The 5,795-nt window shown below is 37.5% G+C and overlaps 1 long non-coding RNA gene across 1 annotated transcript; it reads left to right on the forward strand.

Annotated features, from left to right (window-relative positions):
• Nucleotides 1–4,781: 4,781 nt before the first annotated feature.
• LOC111898280 (uncharacterized) lies at nucleotides 4,782–5,384 on the forward strand. The gene is made up of 2 exons (XR_006187089.2): nucleotides 4,782–4,918; nucleotides 5,018–5,384. It is a non-coding gene; the product is annotated as an uncharacterized LOC111898280 (long non-coding RNA).
• Nucleotides 5,385–5,795: the final 411 nt, after the last annotated feature.

Here is a 5,795-nt window from a genome sequence, read left to right on the forward strand (position 1 = left end):
CTCATCGAGACTGCAGACGTGTGGGTGGGTGGGGGGGGGGGGGGGGGGGGGCAGCATCCCTAGCACTACTAGAAAACATGACATTTTCCTACAGAAAATAGCTACGGAATTGCTACGGATCGGCTACAGAATGGGATGCCCTAGTTTAGTAACAGAATAGCTACGGAATAGCTACGGAATCGCGTCCGTAGCTATTCCGTAGCTAATTAGCTATGGAATAGCTACGGATCCAAAATCCGTAGCTATTCTGTAGCTAATTAGCTACAGAATGGCTACGGAATACCTACGGATACTAATTACCTACGGATTAGCTACGGAGTATGTTTTCCGTTAGAATTCCGTAGTTAATCCGTAGCTAAGTAGCTACGGATTGGGTACGAATTTATCTTATTTTCGATTTTCTGAGCACCAAACGTCGTTTTTTTTCGCTTCGTTATTTTCACACCTCTACTATATATAATTATATATATTTTCACCAACTTGTAGCTATTAATATCGTTCATAAGGTCGTGTGCCCCTTCGGGATCAAGTACTCGTTTCACAGTTTAACATTGTGTTTTTCACCAACCTGTGATGGATTATGTTTGTATATGTATATTTATACACATGAATGAGTTGTGGTATATGTTTACGTGTATATGTGTATGTATACGTGTTTGTGAGATGTATGTGAACGTATTTATAAGCATTATAGTGTTAAACCACTAAACGGGTAATGGATCTCGTATGTGCACACAATTTTATGAATGATATTAATGACTATAAGTTGGTGAAAATATAAATAATCATGTATAATAGAGGTGTGAAAAATGGAGCGGAAAAAACGAAGTTTGATGCCCGAAAAATCAAAAATAAGAAAATTCCGTAGCTAATCCGTAGCTAATTAGCTACGGATTAGCTACGGACGTTTCTTATTTTCGATTTTTTGGGCACCAAACGTCGTTTTTTTCGCTTCGTTTTTTTCACACCTCTACTACACATGATTATCTATACTTTCACCTACTTGTATCTATTAATATCGTTCATAAAGTTGTGTGCCCCTTCGGGATCAAGTACTCGTTTCACTGTTTAACACTGTAATGCCTATACTTTTCACTACCTTGTGATAGATTATGTTTGTATATGTATATTTATATACATGAATGAGTTGTGGTATATGTGTACATGTATACATGCTTATGAGATGTATGTGTACGTATTCATAAGCATTATATTATTAAACCATTAAACGAGCAAATGGATCCCGTATGTGCACACGACTTTGTTAATGATATTAATAGCTATAAATTGGTGAAATTATAGATAATCATGTATAATAGAGGTGTGAAAAAAATGAAGCGAAAAAAACGACGTTTGGTGCCCGAAAAATCGAAAATAAAAAAAATCCGTAGCTAATCCGTAGCTGTTTTGCTACGGATTAGCTACGGAATATGCTTTCCGTTAGAATTCCGTAGCTAATCCGTAGCAAAATAGCTACGGATTAGCTACGGATTTTTTTTATTTTCGATTTTTCGGTCACCAAACGTCGTTTTTTTCGCTCCGTTTTTTTCACATCTCTATTATACATGATTATCTATAATTTCACCAATTTATAGCTATTAATATCATTAACAAAGCCGTGTGCACATACGGGATCCATTTGCTCGTTTAATGGTTTAACATTATAGTGCTTATGAATACGTACACATACATCTCATAAACACGTATACCTACATCATCATCATCATCATCATAATCATCATCATCACCACTATCACCACCACCATCATCATCATCATCATCACCAACATCACCATCACCACCAATATCACCATCACCATCACCATCACCATCATCATCATCATCATCATCACCACCACCATCATCATCATCACCACAACCATCATCATCATCACCACAACCATCATCATCATCATCACCACCACACCACTATCATCCCCATCACCACCACCACCATCATTATCATCATCACCATCATCATCATCACCATCATCACCACCACCACCACCACCACCATCATCATCATCATCATCATCATCATCATCATCATCAACAACAACACCACCACCACGATCATCACAATCATAATCACCATCACCATCACCATCACCATCACCATCACCACCATCACCATCACCATCACCACACCATCACTATCACCAACACCATCATCACCATCACCATCACCATCACCATCACCATCATCACCACCACCACCACTATCATTATCATCATCACCATCATCACCATCACCATCATCACCATCATCACCATCATCACCACCACCACCATCATCATCATCACCACAACCACAATCATCAACATCATAATCACCATCACCATCACCATCACCAACATCACCATCATCATCACCACCACCGCCATCATTATCATCATCACCATCGTCACCATCACCATCATCACCGTCATCACCATCACCACCACCACCATCATTATCATCATCACCATCACACCACCATCATCATCACCACCATCACCATCACACCACCATCACCATCACCATCACCAACATCACCACCACCATCACCACCACCATCATCATCACCACAACCATCATCATCATCATCATCACCACCACTACACCACTACACCACCATCATCATCATCATCATCATCATCACCACCACCACTATCATCATCATCATCATCACCATCATCATCATCTTTATCATCATCACCACCACCACCATCATCATCATCACCACAACCGTTATCATCATAATCACCATCACACCACCATCATCATCACCACCATCACCATCACACCACCATCATCATCATCACCATCACACCACCATCACCATCATCATCACCATCACCATCACACCACCATCACCATCATCATCACCATCACCATCACCACCATCACAACCAATAACATCACACCACCATCATCATCACCATCATTACCACCACCACCACCATCACCATCACACTATCGATAGTCATTGTCATTGTCATGATGATGATCATCATTGTCCTCATCGTCATCATTTATGCATCAGTTTGTTGTTGCTTATGTTTTGTTTTAAGTTTAATCAGGATTACACTTAAACGGGGGAGGTTTTGTTGGTGATTTTATATCATCAATATTATTTAAGTGTAATATGATTAAAATTGTTGACTAAAAGTGATCTTGTTGAATATTGAACAAGTTAGTATGGTGTAGGAGTGCACACTTGTTCAAGTTTTTCAAGATTAAAAGTACATTGTTATTTATATCATAAGCCCCTAAACGAATGGGGGTTCGGGGGCAGCGCCCCTTGGAACGGGGTCCCAGGGGCGGTAGCCCCTGGTGGGGTCCAAGGGGCAGAGCCCTTGGCTGGGATTGAGCTGCCAGGTCAGCGCGAAATTTTTTTATTTGGACTATGTTGCTATATTAAAAAATGCTTCAAAAATCCAATTTTAAAAAGTTGACCATTTTTTCCCTGATAATCATGTATAATAGAGATGTGAAAAAAAACGAAGCGGATAAAACGATGGTTGGTGCCCGAAAAATCGAAAATAAAAATAATTTGTAGCTAATCCGTAGTTAATTAGCTACAGAGTTTTTTAATTTCGAATTTTTGGCGACCAAACGTCGTTTTTCTTCGTTTTTTTTTTGCACTTCTATTAACTGTTCGTGTCTTAAATATGTAAGAAAATTTATCCAGAAAAAAATTAAGACTCGAATAATAATAATAATAATAATAATAATAATAATAATAATAAAATAGAATTGTAAGTGGTTAAAAGCTATTGTAGACGAAAAATGTATGTATGTGGCATTCTCGGCCGATTGGTTGTTCCGTTGGTTGTATCTATGATAGACGCGAGTTCGAATCCCACAACCCCATTTTTTTTGCCATTTTCGATTTCAGGGTTTCACAAAATCAAAACTTTTGTCCGCCTCCATTTAATTTAGCGGGATCCATCAGTGAAATTTTTTATTATCCCGCTTCTCTCTATCTCCCTCCCTGATTCGTTTTCCCTCTTCTCTCTCACTGTTTCCTACTCGCACCTCCCCCTTACACCCCCTCTCGTCTTCGTTTTCATCGTCTGAGTTCCATCTTACCGTCGATGCTTTCCGTTCATCACCGATTCATCGTCGCCCTTTTTAGCTCCGGTCGTCTGCTTGTCGTCGCCGTCATCGGCTTGCCATCGCCATTGTCATCATTGTTTCAAGTAAGCTTTTTTTGGTTTAATTCCAATTAGGTTTTCGTTTTGGGTTAGGATTGATTTTGATTTAGACTTTGTTTTGATGTAGCGTGTGTTTTGATTTTGGGTTCCGTTAGATGACTTCTTCAAACTGTTGATGCCTTCTTCAAACTCCTCTGCTCCATCTATTATTGAGGCGACCAAGGTTATTACTCCATGGCTCAGCTGCCCTCCTCTCTCTCTTTGCACCTTTGCTCGATTTCTTCCATAAAAAGGTAAAACCCTAGTTTTTTTATTTTCTTTTCTGAAATTACTTCATGTATACAATTTAGATGTTTAATTCATTGATAATTCTGATTTGTTTTGTTGAATGTGAGGTTTTAAATTATATTTTAGGTCGAATTTGAGATTTTTAGTTAAATTTTGGTTGAAAATGTTAGATTTGTGGTAAAGTTCAACAGTAATGTTTGGGATTTCCTTATTCAATAGGTTCGGAAAGCTGGTGATCCAGGTAATCACAATTCTGCAATCTTCCCACGGGTAAGGTCAATATGACTTTTTAGTTTATTGAGAATCAAATCAATCAATTTTAAGTAAATATTCAACTTTTTTTATGAGTTTCAGTGATTATCCTACTGTGGCTTCTACATGAGAATGGAGTTTTTGATCTTGTGTATGACAGGTCCGTCAACAGTAATTTTTAGAATTGAACTTTTACTCATTGACTTCAGGTTTAGCAGTTGGAAATCAACTTGGTTTGGTGAGAGATGATTCTATATTATATATTTGATTATTTATCTTTTGTTTTTAATGGATATTTGCTTACTTGACCTAGTTGCATAAATGTTTGAGTTCGTAGATCTGTGTATATAACCTCAATTCCAGTTCAAAAGATACAATCCTACACATTGTCACAACAATAAAACAAGAAGGTACCTTTTGTGTTAGGTATATGTTTTTTAATATGTTTCTTTATTTTCATAATGTTTAAACTGTTTTCAATTTACTAACAAGCTGAAAATGTTGAGCCCAAGTCTAGTGTGTGTTTCCACTTTCTTGATTCCCCTGTTGAAGCACTTCAATATATGGACCATGGAGCTAAGCTAGCTGTTTTTGAACAATTGAATTTGTAAACTTTTGATATTGTTTGTTTTGTTAATTAGTATTTACTTTTGTAAGATATTTTGAACAATGGAAAGGAATGTGTCAAAGTTGATATAAGGGATGTTTTTTGGTGTATTTTATATGGTATTTGAAAATGTGAATTGAATGTGGTATTTGAAAAAAAATTGGAAATTTTTTGATTTATTTTTTTTTTTAAATAAATCGAAGTTAACTACGGAATAGCTACGGATTTCCGTAGCTATTTGGATCCGTAGCTATTCCGTAGCTATTTGGATCCGTAGCTATTCTGTAGCTATTCACTTGCGTAGCTATTTTGTAGGAAATCGGTAGTTATTTATTTCCGTAGCTATTCCGTAGCTATGGTAGCTACGGAATATTCCGTAGCTATTCCGTAGTTAATCCGTAGCTATAATTTAGCCACGGGCCATTATGCTATAGACATTTTTCCGTAGCAATTCCGTAGCTATCCGGTTATAGCTACGGATTGTGTTGTAGCTATTACACCAATTTTC

Source organism: Lactuca sativa, chromosome 9, assembly GCF_002870075.4.
Source record: "Lactuca sativa cultivar Salinas chromosome 9, Lsat_Salinas_v11, whole genome shotgun sequence".
Classification (NCBI taxonomy): Eukaryota; Viridiplantae; Streptophyta; class Magnoliopsida; order Asterales; family Asteraceae; genus Lactuca; species Lactuca sativa.